Consider the following 16,279-nt stretch of genomic DNA (forward strand, 5'->3'; position numbering starts at 1 on the left):
CCGCTAAGCACCCTACAATGGAGCTACATGTACCAGATGTAGAAGTTTTGCCTTAAGAGGAAATGAGGGGGGACACCTGGGTGGCTCAGTCGCTTAAGCCGTCTACCTTTGGCTCAGGTCATGATCCCAGGGTCCTGGGATTGATCTCCACATCAGGCTCCCTGCTCAGCAGAGTCTGCTTCTCCCTCTCCCTCTCCCTCTGCCCCACTTCTGTGCTCTCTCACACTCAGTCTTTCAAATAAATAAATAAAATCTATAAAAAAAAAAAGAAGAAGAAGAAGAAATGACACAGTTGCGTGCATGAAGAGCAAAGACATTCTTAAAAACCCACTAATGTGACAAACTCTCCAAGCCCCATCTGGGGAAATTCCACAAACACTTTACTATAGGAATTTTTGTCAGCCTGTGTCAGCTCCATTGAGCTTATCACCAGTTCTGAACCAACTGTCATTGGGGTCTACCAAGGACAATTATCTGAAGTCAGGAAAAACCACACACCACAGAACTGAAGTCCCAGGTCGACCCCTGGACCTGATCTCAGTGTTACTCGAAGGATTTCTGTCACCATGGTCTGTGGAGGGTGGAATCCAATTTGTGAAAGAGGCAGCTCCTCACACTTTGGCACACCTCAGAAAGCTTGTCAGTAGACATGAAGGTTCTGCTGTGACCAAGGGGATGATATGGTGATGAAATACAGGAGACTGATGTTAAGGCCAGCATTAAACCCAGGCCTTCACATCAGAGGACTTGACCATCAACAAGAACTTCAGACTGCACGCATTTCTCTGGTGTGCTGATGCCTTCTCAGTTGAAAAGTGTGTTTGATGCCCTAAGCAGTCTTCCTTTATCAGAAGATTCCCCTGAAAATGGTAAGACTAACATTAGAATCTCCTTCTCTACAAACTACCAGAAGCATGAGGACCAGTGTCCTCAAATTGGTAGTTCTTTGTATCTTTTAATGTTTTTTTAGTATTTTGAATTGTGCACTTTACAAATATACTCTATTTGGTAAGTACTTACACATAGACTGAAACCCCAAAGAATCAAATATCAGGGATTAATTATTTCTAGAAATAAGTCACAAAAGTGTTACCTTAGAAGAAATTTCAAGAGATAACTAAATCATGGCTTCCTTACCTGACAATATTGCCATTTGGGGCCAGATAATTCTTTGTGGCTGGGGGGAGACTGTTCTGGGTGCAATAGGATGTTTAGCAGTATCCCTAGTCTCTACCCATTAGATAAATGCCAATCGCACTTCCCCTTCTCCCTTAGTTGTGACAACCAAAATTAGGTCCAGACAAATGTCCCCTTGCTGAGAACCACTGAACTACTTCTCTTGCGTGAATATTACACTTATCTCATGGTATAATATTCCATTCATGTTCTCTTTGTTTCCAGACAGCAAATAGCCATATAAATTACTATCCTTGATGGTATGTTTTATCTTTTCTTTTTTTTTTTTTTTTTTTTTTAAGGTTTGGAAGATTTGGGGAAGAAAAAAAGAAACTTAGAGGTCTGCCTGAGTTCAGAGTCTCTATCATTAGACTAGAAAACCTAAAAGCAGGTCATTCTACCCCGTGCCACTGGAAACGCTAAGGAGGAAAAGGACATTTGCAAAGTATTTTTCACAGGAGGCTTTGTGAGCAGCTGTAACTATAAAAGCCCCAAATGCTATTAGAGGAGGGGCAGGACTTACAGATCAATCCATGAAACTCGAAAGGAGAGATGCAATGCTATTTTAGAAAAAGAAAGGTAACTTAAGCGTCTGGAGACCTCATAGATTTAGTGACTACCATGCAGGCCACTCTATAAAACAACAAACAACCTTACACCTTTCATCCGGGAGCTTGGAGTCCCATACAGGAGCCGAGGTCATGCACATGTGGCCTTTCCATATCCCATGCTCATCCTTTGCTGACTCCTGATTTGTTCATTCACTCTAGTTGGTCCATTCCGCCTGAGGAGGGCAGTTGAGAATTATTCTTCTGCCTCCACCAGGTCAGGATCTGGGCTGCTGAGCAGGAGCAGAGGAAGGACACAGCTTCTGTACCGTCAGTCACTAAAAGGTCTCTAGTCATCAGCTCTACATGAGTGATGAGACTTTCCCCATTCCATTAGTATAGGTCATTGGGATTTGGTGCTAGGCATGTCTAATGTTTCCTAACTACTCTATTGCTGATGGTGGGGAGAAAAAAAATCCTGGATATTACACACCTACCTTGCCAATTATAAATCTCTAATCCAATGGCATCCAGTCTGCCGTTGCTGACCCCCAGGATGAGGCTGTTCTTTGAGGAGGTATGAAAATCCAGGGTGATATTTATATCCCATCAGACGTTGTTGCCTTTCTTGACTGACACTTAGCAAAGATAACCCTGAGTATGGGCTGAGCCCAGCCCAGCCTGCTGTCCCCCAAGAAGGCTCAAGCTCAGACTCAGAGAGGCCAAGGGTTGGGCTGGGCTTGCTGCCTATACAGTTTGGCTGCTAGCTGAGGATGAGGTATGGGTAGACCTGGCCCTAGTTTCTTTTCTGATCCAGCTCCATCCCCACCAGGTCACTTCCACCCTCTGACTCCCCACTTCCTCAGCTATAAGATGACCCAAGTGTAGCTTTGGAAGAAGACACACCCCATCATTGGGGCTGAGCCAAACCAGAGCACGAAATGGCTAATCCTTTCTCATCCATTGCCAGGTAAGCATTGGGCACCCAGCAGATTTGCATTTTTGACAAGTGCCAATCTTAAATTCTAGGATAATACTATTCAAACTGTGGTCTGGGATCTGGCACCAGCTGGCAAACTGTTTCTGGTCCAAGATAAGGTAGGCAGAAAGAACAGGAGCAAGCTCTGAGAAACGTATATGTAATATTGGGATAATTCCTCAAAGCCCCAGGACAGGAATGGTGAACTCGTCTCATTGAATAGAGTACAGAGCAGTTCGGGTGGGACTTGAATGGTGAGCGCCACGTGACTCAAGCTGTATACTTGCTATGCATAGTAGGACCTCCTCCTCACGTGGCCTGTCACTTTAAGATCTGTCAGCTGTAATCCAACATCCTCCAATCTATACACATTATTCATTTATAATTTGTCTTTACAATCATTTTGACTTTTAATTACGATTTTTTAATGTAAACATACACATATTCATAGCTCTATTAGGCAAGTAAATTTGACGAAGTACTAAAACCAGAGTGTGATTTATGGGAAAGTTACTAATGAGTCATGAATGAAACTGATACTGAAGTGACATTTACTTGCCAAACAAATTCAAAACAAAAAAATTCTTTGAGAAAGAGAGTTTTCAATTAAAAGGCTGACAGAAGCAGATGTTTGGTATTACACTATAAACATTAAAGCTTTTGGGAGCTTCACAAGGAATTGCTTCTTAGGTTGCTAAAACTAAAAATCCATTTATAATTACTGAACGATTAGCAAAAGATGGCTTTGGTGATGCTTGCTTAGAAGTAGGTGAAACAGGAAAAAATGGGGCTCAAGAAACACTTTCCAATCGGATGTGTTCAGAAACTGGCTATTATGATTTAAGACCAACTCATAAAACATATAATGTTGCCTATTTTTCACTGCAACTTGGCAACTACAAAGATCTTGCTAAAATGAGCTAATTTAACATGATAGTAAAAAAACAGGATTCTCCGCCCCACCCCCGCCCCAGCTTTCTTGCTAACAAATGTGCTTGGAATTTAAGTTTTGAGTAGGAATGTGTTCTGATGGCACCTCTGAAATGAGAGAAAAGCATTTTGTGAGAGTTCCCTGGATGGAGAGCTTGCAACTGATTGTAATCAGTTCACAGCTCCTGTCATGGAGAAAAGTCTTGCTATGAAATATGTCAGCTTACCTAAAACCTATGCTTAGCGATGCAGCAAAAACTAACATGGTAAATTGAAGATTATTCTTTTTATAATGTCATAATATGGAAGTTGAGTCATAACTGGTACTGCATGCTGAATTAGGATCTTTATGGAGAAGAAGTTGTGTCAAGAATGACATTCTTGTGTCAAATTCTTGCCTTATGTTTCTACAAAATAAGTTAATTTGGTTCTAATTTTTTATTTTTTTATTTTAATTTTTTAAAGTGTAAACCAGATAGTCTTGCTTATTTGTTGCTATCTTTGATTTTTTAAAAAAGATTTTATTTATTTATTTGAGAGAGAGAGCATACACATGGAGAGGGAGAAGCAGACTCTCCACCGAGCAGAGGAGATCTGCTGGGATCACAACCTGAGCCGAAAGCAAACTCTTAAAGACTGAGCCAGCCAGGTGCCCCTCTTCAATATTTTAATGATTTTTATACTTCTGTGGAAGGAAGCACAGCAACATGTTTTGCCAGTGAATATATGATTGTAAGGGAAAAATAAAAGAAGCTTGGAAGAACACATTTTACAGATTTTTGACATGTTCCATAATTCAAAAATGACTGTCAATAAAGACTGTCAATGAAGTAGGTGATGATCTTTGTATTGTCAATCTGAAAAGTTACAAACATCCTATGAATTTGACCAAATGCTTTAAATCTTATTTTTCATTACTAGAATAGCCTATGTAGGAAAATCATGGCTCTGACAAATAATTTCAATAAAAGGTAGTTGACATAAAACTATAACTTCATGAAATAAATTGTGGAACTAGCTGATGGACTGAAAATGAATTTTGAAAATGCAGCATCAGTTGGGTCATTTCCGATCAAAGTTAAAAATGAACTTGCTGGGGCGCCTGGGTGGCTCAGTGGGTTAAAGCCTCTGCCTTCGGCTCAGGTCATGGTCTCAGGGTCCTGGGATTGAGGCCCACATCGGGCTCTCTGCTCAGCGGGGAGCCTGCTTCCCCCTCTCTCTTTCTGCCTACTCATGATCTCTTTGTCAAATAAATAAATAAAATCTTTAAAAAAAAATGAACTTGCTGAAATTAATCTCCTCTTATACTGCAATCAACACACCTCTGTGAGGTTAGTTTCTCTAAAGAGTTTTTTAATTACTTTATTTCAGTGAGAGGAGTGAGAGAGAGAAGGAGAGGGAGAAGGAAAATTCTCAAGCAGACTCCCTGTTGAGTGCAGAGCCGGACATGGAACTCAGTCTCAGGACCCTAAGATCATGACCTGAGCTGAAATCCAGAGTTGAATGCTCAACCAGCTGGGCCACCCAGGTGCCTTCTCTAATGAGGTTTTAAAACAAAATGTAGGAAGTCACTTAGATATACCTTAGCAAGTAATGTCATAAACCCAAATTATTTTAGATAAATTAACAAGAAGTGAGCACATTTGTAGAATAACAAAATACTACAAGTGTAATAGGGATTCTTCATATTAATCACCTATATGCATACTTTCAATGAATGTGTACTGGTTTTAAAATTACTTTTTGTTGGGCGCCTGGATGGCTCAGTGGGTTAGGCCTCTGCCTTCAGCTCAGGTCATGATCCCAGGGTCCTGGGATCGAGCCCCACATCGGACACTCTGCTCAGCAGGCAGCCTGCTTCCCCCTCTCTCTCTGCCTGCCTCTCTGCCTACTTGTGATCTCTGTCTGTCAAATAAATAAATAAAATCTTTAAAAAAAATAAAATAAAACTGGTCTTTCATTATCGACAATTTGAGAGACAAATTACTTAATATTACCTCTTCCCATAACTTTCCTTCTATGCTCTTTTTATCTAGGTCAAATTTTCATTTCTGTTACTGGACACCTTCCCTTAATTATAGGTAAAAATGTTATTTAAGGCTCAGAGAAATTAAGCTATAATAATGAAAGAGATGATTATTGAAATCAGCGAATCTCACTGTTGGATTTAGAAGAAATATAGTTCAGTATCCTGCCCAAATTTGGGAGTTGGTTCTATAAAATACTGAGAACAACAACAACAAAAACCCCACTGGATTTAGGTTTTAATAGTTGCAGTGTTGAGAGAGTAGGCTCTGGAGTCAGTCTGAATAAATTCGAGCCTTGATTTTGCTCCAACGTGCTGTACGACCTTGGACAAATTACTTAAATTCTCTGACAGACAGTAGCCATAGTCTCTTCATTTGTACAGGGAGGATAATAACAATACCTACCATAAAGAGTTCATGTAAGGATTAAACGAGACTGCATGTGGAAAAATCCCTTAAGAGTGCTGGGCTGGGAGTCAGTAATTGTTAGCTCTTGTCATAGTTACTGTGCAAAGCATTTTCAGTGGCAGCTATCAAAGTCGACCTCTGCCACAGTTTATGAGGTAGCAGGGAGAATATTCTTAACATTTCAGAAATGAGGACATACAGGCCTGGGGAGTTAAATCACCAACTCAAAATCAGAAGCAGACAGACTTCTCATTTACGAAACCAAGCTCTTTCCACCAAGGGGTCAGCCTTCCTGGCAAATGATTGCCGGATCCCAGGAATGGGATGTTCATTCAGCCCAATCCTTACCTTCTTCAATCAAGTCTCAACTGGCCTCCCTGTAGTTTCCATCTCTTGGTCTGGCCATGCTCTCTGACGCAAGGGAATAAAAAAGGTACAGGGAACCTAGAAACCGAAAGAGAGTGCATCTTTCCCCAACTCCACACTAAACGGCTGGAGCCTCCCTGCCAAGGGGCCACAGCCCAGACCCCCAGCCCCACTCCTAGCTGCCCTCATCTGGAGATCTGGGCTTCCTTTTGCTTCCCACAACCTCTCCCCAAATTCCTGAGTCTCCCAGAAACTCCCAAGAGGAGATCAGAGGGCCAAGTGAGCTCGGCTCCTTCCAGTGCTACCTTCACTAACAGCACACACTCCAGTCCCCTCCTGATTGCTTTATCGTCCTGAGGCCACTCTGGGTAAATAGAATTATTTTACTCCGCTTTCCAATTTACTGCAGGAGATTATGAAAGGATGACACCTAGCTTCACTAGAAATCCCTCTAGCTTCTCAGCAATCACTTTCAACATCCCTCTGTGAAAACCCACTGTTCACAGCTTCTCTCCCCCAACTCTCAGGCCTTGCAGTGGCATGACCTCTCTCTTTACGGACAAGGGGCAGCCACCATTCCCTGCTTTCTACAGAACTGATATGAACGCCACCGTCTGCAGGTACCAGACCACACCTTTCAACCCTTTCCAACCGCCAAGACAACTCCCACCTACCGCTGCAGGTCGACTCCGCCCACTCCCCAACCGCCACACCCGTAGTTGGGCTGGCCCCGCCCCCGCCCCCGCCCCGCCAAGCCCTCTGGTTTCCAGGCCACGCCCCCATGCCTCTGTAGCCCCGCCCCAGCCCTCTTCCCGGCAGGCTTCGCCTTTTCACGCACTTCCGGTGTAGGCCTGCCTGCCCGCCATTAAAAGCCGGATAGGCTTGAACGTCGACGCTTTCTGCGTCTGGGCGCGTCCTCGTTCTCTCTCACCACAGTGGCCCAAATGGGGGTGGCTTTGAAGAACTCCGCGCCATGTTTTCCCTCTCTGTGTGCTTGAGGAGAAGAAACAGGCCAAGAGAACACAAAACTGCCCAACCCTGCGGGGCTGAATATTCCTTAAAGAGTCCAAGGAAGCTGTCCCCGGGGACGGGCGAAGGGCTGGCCGTGACGTGGTCCCTGCTGTCGCGCATCCCATTGGATCATGTGACTCCTGAAACCCACGACCCGGTGAGTAGGAGGCCCAGGCCGGGGCGGGGTTCCCCTCCCTGCCAGCCTGGGTAGGTGCATGTGGTGTTTCCCACCCGTGGATACCGTTCCCGCCGAGGACAAATCAGGGCCTCCCAAGGCCCGGGCCTGGTGCAGAGATCCTGGCTGGGTTGCGGCTGGAGGTGTGAGGGCCAGGCCGGGCCCCAGGGAGAGTGGACTTAGGGGAAGACTGGGAGTCCCCGAATGAAACCCGCACCTAGACAGAGGTGCTTCACTGGCTGTGTGAGGGCCGCTAAGGTCCTGAGTAGGGCGAGAGGGAGGGGGAAGCAAGAGCCGCGGGCTTGCAATAGAAGTGTGTGTTGGCGGGTGTCCAGGGGACATGGGTGAGCCACCCACAGCATCTGCTCCAGAGTTCACAGATGACCGCTTCTGAGTGGTTGTATAATCATGGAGCAGTACCCATGAGATTGGGGCTATGGTTTATGCAGGCAACCTGGGACCTGTAGACATGGAAACTCAATGGAAGTAAATTAAAGGAGCTGGGAATTGGAGACAGCTGCCAGCGAGAACTTTGACGTTTTGGGGGCTGTGTGATTCTTTCCCGCCCTCCCCTCATTAGAGCAGTCTGCCCACCAACCTTTTAGTCTCCTCTTCTACTCCCTGCCCCCCAGTGCCCGTTACTAGTAACTTTCATAGGCTTGTATAGCACCAATCTTAATCCCTTGACCTCCTGTGGCAAAAATACGATAAACTGGGGGGCGCCTGCGTGGCTCAGTGGTTTAAACGTCTGCCTTCGGCTTCTCCCTCTTCCTTACCACCCGCCCTCCCACCCCCGCGCTTGTGTTTTCTTTCTCTCTCTGTCAAATTTAGAAAAAAAAAAATTTTTTTTTTTTTTTTTTTAATGCCATAGACTGGGTGTCTTGCCAACAACAGAAATATTTATTTCTCACAATTCTAGAGGCTGGAAGTCCAAGATGAGGTGCCAGGTGATTAGTGATGTCCCTGTTCTAGATGGCAGACTTCTTATGTCCTCACATGGTAGAAGAGGGCAAGGGCCTGAGGCCCTCTCTGGGGCCTGTTTTATGACACTAATCTCAGTGATGAGGGCTCCAGCATCACAACTTAATCACCTCCAAAGGCCCCACCTCCTAGTACCATCGCGCTGGAGGTTAGCTTTAAGAGTATGAATTTTGGAGGGACACATTCAGACCATAGCACTGTTTCTTAGTGCTCTTCAAAGTTCATACTCATGTTTTGAGATTTCTTTTTAAAACTTGATGTCTCACTTACCTCACTCCCTACACACTGGAAAACTTCTTGAGGATGGGGCAAACAACCTATTTTGCTTATGATGGGAGTCCCTAACATCTAACACAGTGTCTGGCATGTGGTAGTTGCTCTGTAAATATTTATTGAATGAGTGAATGTTTTCTTTAACACCTTGGAAGTATAATAATAGTTTTGTGGGGTGCCTGGGTGGCTCAGTGGGTTAAAGCCTCTGCCTTCAGCTCAGGTCATGATCCTGGGGTCCTGAGATCGAGCCCAGCATCGGGCTCTCTGCTCGGCAGGGAGCCTGCTTCCCTTCCTCTCTGCCTACTTTTGATCTCTGTCAAATAAAATATTTAAAAAAAATAATAGTTTTGTGACTGTTTTCTTTTTTTCCTGTTGTTCATTATCTACGTGTGATTCCTGAGAGCCGTTTATGTAATAAAAATCTCTCAGGATTATCTTGATTAGTATGGCCTAAAGAAAACTCCCCTATAGATAACTTTTCTTCTGAACCATCCAGAGGAAACTTTGTCAGCTGTCATTGAGGAACTAGGTTGCTCTTTCCAAAGGTCTTAGGACAACGTTCAGATTTCTCATGCTCCCTGGTATTTATTAGGTGTGAAAGATTTCATGAAGGATTTTGACATTCTGAGCCTTCCTACACTTTCCTGCTTGCTGCAGGAAACCATTATGGTAAAATGAGATTATACATGTAAGAGCATTTTGAAAATTCTAGAACTCTAAACTCTAGAAATTTAAAGGAGTATTTTTGTTATTATTCATGTTCAGTAATTGATCCAGGCCCACTTCTCTATGTTACGGTTTATTTACAGGTCACATTAGCCATACAGACATGAAAATACCTTCTTTTTGCTCTCCTTCCTTTTAAACTTTCCTTTCTTCTTAAAGGTACCTGCAGATGCAGTCAATCCTTTTATTGTCTGTGCAGGGGCTGAGCTCTTAATGCTTTATTTGTGTCCTATTAGATATCATGTAATACACATTTCCTTTGTCTAGTTACCTCTTCAAGGCAAAAAACAAGATCAAACAACACCCAAAACAAACAAAAAATTCGCCTATGGATTGGAATATTTAGGTATAAAACATGCCATTCTTGACTAATTGAAACATAATATTTAAAAGCAATTGCTGCTTAAAATGTTTCTGTAGACTGCTGACTAACGTTGACTTGATAAAACTAATGTAAAACCTTTCTAATCTGGTGTGTTATGTATTTTCTCATTTACGTGATGTATACAGTGTTTATAGATTTTCACAAGCAACATAGAAAAGTCCATTTCATTACTTTGTAATCTACCTTTTAAATGAATATATGTATACTTATATACAAATATACAATGTACTTAGTGTGGTACTTAAGAGCAAGGAAACATAGAGAAGTGTACAGATCTAAAAATCTCTATTCAAGTTTCACTCTGCCACCTACCAACTGTATAAGTAAGAGCAAATTAGTTAACTTCTATAAAATGTCTCCGTCTAAGTCTGGGAGGGTGAAGGATGGCCAGGTGGAAAGTACTGATATCCCCAAAAATGGGGGGGTTGGGGATCTGGGATCTATATGACCTAAAGAAGTTAGGACTGGGGTTTGTTTGCACTAGCATGGAAAAGAATGAATAGGAGTAAGAGGAAAAGTTAAAAAAAAAAAAGTCTTTTTTGACTAACCATTCAGCAGGTAGGAGAAAGTGGAACCAGTAGGAATCAGGATAAGACCTGGGTAAAAAATAGCTGACAATATTTTCCTAATGGAGACAACTTGTGGACAAGTACAAAGGAATTCATGTGGATAGTATTACTAAATATTTATAATTTGTAGTTGAAGAAATTATCTTATTTACCATAGCTACAGTATGGGAATGATCATTGGGGTAGGCTTAAGGAAATGGTCTTTCCTGTCCCTTGGTGTCTGTCATCTTCTCCGTTGTCCTTGTACTTATAATGCTTCTGCCATATAGTTGCCTTGAGCATCTATTTCTTTTGAGCATTCTCTTAATGATTTTATCATAGTTTTCTTTACATATCCAGAATTTTCTTATAATTCTAAAGCCTCCCCTTCCATGTTTTTATTTTCATAAGACTTTTCTACTTTAAGTGTGGGCTGAGAAATTATATCATCCGTGAGAGAATTCAAGTAAGAATTAATGAACAGTGGAGAAGGCATCAGAGGCTCACAGTCTGGATCACTGTTTTTTCATATAGGGATATAACCGAAGACTAGCCATATGGAAGAGATGCATAGGTTAAGGTATGTGAGAAGGGTCTTGGAGCTTCCATGCCCTTTCCTCAACTATCCATGTGTTCACCAATCCAGAAACTCCCTGATTTAAATGTTAATCTCATCCAAGAACACCCTCACAGAAACACCCAGAATAATGATTGGCCAAATATCTGGGTACACTGTAACCCAGTCAAATTGGCATATAAAATTAACCATGAAAGCTCTTGAATGTTGTCAAATATTTTTCTGCATCAATTGAGATGACCGTGTGTTACTTTTTCCCCTTCATTCAGTTAATGTGGTGTGATATATTGGTTGATTTTTCACATATTGATCCCTCCTTGCATTCCAGGAATAAAGGCTATTTGGTCACGTTGTATAAACCTTTAATATGTTTTTGAATCCAGTTTGTTACTATTCTGTTGAGGATTATTGCATCAATATTGGTAAAGGCTATTGGTCTGTAGTTTTCATGCAGTATCTTTGTTTGGCTTTTATATTAGTGTAATGCTGGCCTCTTAGAGTGAGTTAAGAAGTGTTCCCTCCTCTTCTCTTGTTTTAACTGTGTGCTTGGTTAAAGGAATGGTAAAAACACAATAGGCACTGTGCCAGAACTAACAATTTCTCAAAGAAAGTGTCATTTCAAATTTTTGCAATCAGATATATTGTATCAATTGCTGTTAATTAAGAATCACTGATTAAGGGACACCTGGGAGGCTCAGTCAGTTAAGCATCTTCCTTCTGCTCGGGTCATGATCCCAAGGTCCTGGGATTGAGCTCTGCATCAGGCTCCCTGCTCATTGGGGAGTCTGCTTCTCCTTCTCTCTCTTCCCTGGGTTTGTGCTCTTTCTTCCTCACTCTCTTACTCTCAAATAGATAAATAAAATCTTAAAAAAAAAAAAAAAAGAATCGCTGCTTAAGACTGGGGAGAAGACCAACATTTAAAGATAAATATTGCAATTGGTAAGGAGCTTTTTGCAATGTAAGAGATACCCTTAAACTGTGATTGATCGTCAGTTGCAATAATTCTGACGTAGAAGAGAAAGAAAAGTGGGCTGGAAAGAATCACAGAAGGGGAAGAATTTAGACTTCATATAAAGAGAGATGGCAGGCATAATAAATCATAGATGGAAAAGTAGAACAGACAAGAATAATGAAGTGGGAATGCTCCAGGACATATTCATGAGCAGCGAAGAACCCATTTGGACTGGGACAAAGGGTTCAGGAAGGTGAAGAGTTTGAAATGGTCCTCTACAGGCTGGTACAGTAGGGGGCTGGCACTTTTAAGAGGGTGGAATTTATCTTAAAGAGCTGCTTAAGAGGCTAGAGGAGGTTTGTGATATGGTCTGTTTTATCAGTGAGTAAGTATTTTATCAGTGCAAGGAGGCTGCACTGAGCAGAGTCCTTGAGCTAAATGAGACTGACATCAAGGTCGTAGGACAAATGAAGTCAGGAGGGCATGATTTGGTTTGTGTTGTTTACTGCCCTAGTGCCTGGGCATTTCATACAGCTGGTGCTCTATATTTATTGAATGAATGAATGAAAAAGACATAAACTGGCAAATGGAAATAAAGATGAAAATGCAAAGAATGTTTTGAAGGAAAGAGCAGTAGTACTGAGGGAGTGGTTGGATATGAATATCAAGATTATCTTAATTAACATTTGTAACAATGGGAGAGTTTATAACCTATTGAGGGAATGATGGTGGCACCACTTATTACTGGGAAATTCAAAGGTGAAGCCAATTAAGTGGAAGAGAGTGGGGGAGGATATAGGCTTGTTTAAATAAAGTTGAGTTTGAGGTGCTGGGTGAAACATCTAAGTGGAAATGCCTAGTAGACAACAGGAACTGGATTTTGAAGAAGTGAGGATTGTGAATATTGATTTTTTGAATCTTTCAGAATCCTTGCACTTAGGTTATATTTTAAACCTTAGGCATAGGTCAGATCTAACTTAAAAGCAGGAAAATGGAAAAACAAAGTTTTGGAAATTTGAAGAGCATCCACATTTAGGTGATTGTAAGTGAAATATATTGAAATTTATCTATGAAAAACACACTGAATGACTGAAGAGTGTTAAGCTACAGCAAAAATAGAATTTTTAGTATTAAGAGGGATGATGAATGATCTGAAATGACTGAAATGAGTTCCCAATGATTGAAGATTAGACTGGTAAGAGAAAAATATAGCTAAAATCAAGACCAAATTTTAGGAGTGCCTGGGTAGTTCAGTCGATTAAGTGTCCAACTCTTGATTTTGGCAAGAATCATATTTTATTTTACTTTAGGGAAGTAACCACATAGCGGTAAATATTCTCTTAACCAGCCTTGTATTCACCTCTGTCCCGATTCCACTCCTTCCAAAATTCTCAGGATTCATTCCCTGGCATATTTGCCTCATTTCTGCATGGGCCTATTAGACAAGTCCAAGAAGAATTAAGCATTCCTTGGAAGAATGTTCACACTGCTGTGCACAGTGATATCATCATGCTTTGAAGCATCAATTTCAAATGCCTATGTACAATTTAAACTGGGCCTGTTATTAATAGCTATGGGAATAAAGAGAGAGGATTTAGGGATGTTGTATTTTTCTGTTTTTTTTTATTACACTTTTAAAATTTTTATTGAAGTGTAATTAACATAGTGTTATATAAGTTTCAGGTGTGCACTATAATGATTCAGCAACTCTGTGCATTAACCAGTGCTCCTCAAGATAAGTGTACTCTTAAGAGTATACTTTATTTCACCCCCCCCATGCTCCTCCCCTCTGGTCATCAGTTTTCTATATTTAAGAGTCATTCTTTGGTTTGTTTCTATTTTTCTTCATCTGCTTTCTTTCCATCACTCAGAAGGTTGTCTTTTCATTTTATTGATGGTTTCCTTCACTATGCAAAAGCTTTTAATTTGGGGGTAGTCCCTGTTGTTTAATTTTGCTTATGTTTCCCTTGCCTGAGAAGACATATTTAGAAAAATGTTTCTGTGGCCAATATCAAAGTAATTATTGCCTATATTCTCTTCTAGTTTTATGGTTTTAGATCTCACATTTAGTCTTTAATCCATGTTGAGCTTATTTTTGTATATGGTATAAGAAACTGGTCCGGTTTCATTCTTTTTCATGTAGCTGTCCAGTTTTCTCAGCACTGTTTGTTGAAGAGATGTCTTTCCCCACTGTATGTTCTTGCCTTCTTTGTAGTGTTACTTGATCATATAAGCATGGGTTTATTTCTGGGTCTTTATCTGTTTCACTGATCTATGTGTCTGTTTTTGTGCCAGTACCTTCCTGTTTTTATTTCTACAGCTTTGTAGTATATCTTGAAATCTGGGATTGTGGTGCCTCCAGCTTCATTCTAATTTATTGAGATTGCTTTAGCTATTCAGGGTCTTTTGTGGTACCTTAGAAATTTTGGGATTATTTGTTCTAGTTCTTTGAAAAATGTGGGAATTTTTATAGGGATTACAGTAAATCTGTAGATTATTTTGGGCAATATAGGCTTTATAATAGTATTGGTCCTTCTAATCCATAACCATGGAATATATTTCCATTTGTTTTGTGTTATCTTCAATTTTATCAATGTTTTATACTTTTCAGAGTATAAATTTTTCACCTCCTTGGTTAAGTTTATTCCTAGATATTTTATTCTTTTTGGCACAACTGTAAATGAGATTATTTTCTTAATTTCTTTTTCTGCTACTTCCTCATTAGTGTAAAATTCAATAGGTTTTTATATATTGATTTTGTATCCTATGATTTTACTGAATTCATTTCTTAATTCTAGTATTTTTGTGGGGGGAGTATTTAGGGTTTTCTAGCTATAGTATCATGACATCTGCAAATAGTGATAGTTTAATTTCTTCTTTGTGAGTTTGGAAGCCTTTTATTTTTTTTTTTTTTCTTGTCTAATTGCTGTGGTGAGGGTTTCCAGTACTGTGTTGAATACAAGTGGTGACAGTGGACATCCTTGTCTTATTCTTGATCTTAGGGGAAAAGCTTTCAGTTTTTTGCCTTTGCTTATGATGTTAGCTGTGGGTTTTTCATATATGGCCTTTATTACGTTACGGTATGTTCCTTCTAAACCCACTTTGTGGAGAGTTTTTATCATAAAGTATGATATACTTTGTCAAATATTTTTTCTGCATCTGTTAAGATGATAGTATGATTTTTATCCTTTCTCTTGTTGATGTGATGGATATGCAGATACTGATTTTACAATCAGTGAATGATTTTTTTAATGTATTGTTGGATTTTTTGCTAATATTTTGTTGAGGATTTTTGCATCTATTTTCATCAGAAATATTGGCCGATAATTTCCCTTTTTTTTGGTAGTATTTTTGTCCAGTTTTGGTATCAGGGTGCTGGTCTTGTGGGATTAACTTGGAAGTGTTCCTTTCTCTTCCATTTTGCAGAATAGTTTGAGGGGAATAAGTATTAATTCTTTTAAATGTTTGGTAGAATCTACCTGTGAATCTATCTGATTTTGGACTTTGGTTTATTGGGAGTTTTTTTTTATTACTGATTCAATTTCATTGCTAGTAATCAATCTTTTCAAATTTTCTATTATTCAGTTTTGGAAGATTGTATGTTTCTAGGAACTCATTCATTTCTTTTAGGTTATCCAATTTGTTGGCATATTATTTTTCATAATATTCTCTTACAATTCTTTGTTATTTCTGTGATATCAGTTATTTCTCCTCCATTTCTGATTTTGAGTCCTTTCTCTCTCTCCATTTTTTTTTTTTTTTTAAGGAGTCTTGCTTACCAATTTTGTTGATCTTTTCAGAGAACCAGTTCCTGGTTTCATTAATCTTTTTTATTGTTTTTGTAGTCTCACTTATTTGTATCCAAAATTTATTATTTCCTTCCTTGTACTGGCTTTGGGTTTCATTTGTTCTTTTTCTAGCTCTTCTAGGTATAAAGTTAGGTTTTTATTTGGGATTTTTCTTGCTTCTTGAAGTAGGCCTGTATGCTATCATTTTCCCTCTTATGACATTTTGCTGCATTTCAAAGATTTGGATTTTAATTTGTCTCCATTAATTTTTTATTTCATCTTTGATTTTTTTCTTGACTGATTTGCTGTTTAGCGGCATGTTGTTTCGCTTCCATGTGTTTATGATCCTTGCAGTTTTTTTCTTCTGACTGATTTCTAGTTTCATACTATTGTGGTAGGAAAACATGCATGATTTCAGTCCTTTTCAAT

The 16,279-nt window shown here is 40.2% G+C and overlaps 1 long non-coding RNA gene across 2 annotated transcripts; it reads right to left on the bottom strand.

The window, feature by feature from the left end:
- Positions 1–771: 771 nt before the first annotated feature.
- LOC116878325 lies at positions 772–7,168 on the bottom strand. 2 transcript variants are annotated; one of them, XR_004384827.1, is made up of 3 exons: positions 7,109–7,168; positions 6,417–6,512; positions 772–860 (listed from the first exon to the last, which is right to left on the bottom strand). It is a non-coding gene; the product is annotated as an uncharacterized LOC116878325 (long non-coding RNA). The 2 variants fall into 2 exon arrangements; XR_004384826.1 differs by lacking the exon at positions 7,109–7,168 and adding an exon at positions 6,980–7,039.
- Between the last annotated feature and the right edge of the window lie 9,111 nt (positions 7,169–16,279).

The sequence above is a fragment of the Lontra canadensis genome, unplaced genomic scaffold, assembly GCF_010015895.1.
Source record: "Lontra canadensis isolate GAN:19392208 unplaced genomic scaffold, GSC_riverotter_1.0 scaffold57, whole genome shotgun sequence".
NCBI lineage: Eukaryota > Metazoa > Chordata > Mammalia > Carnivora > Mustelidae > Lontra > Lontra canadensis.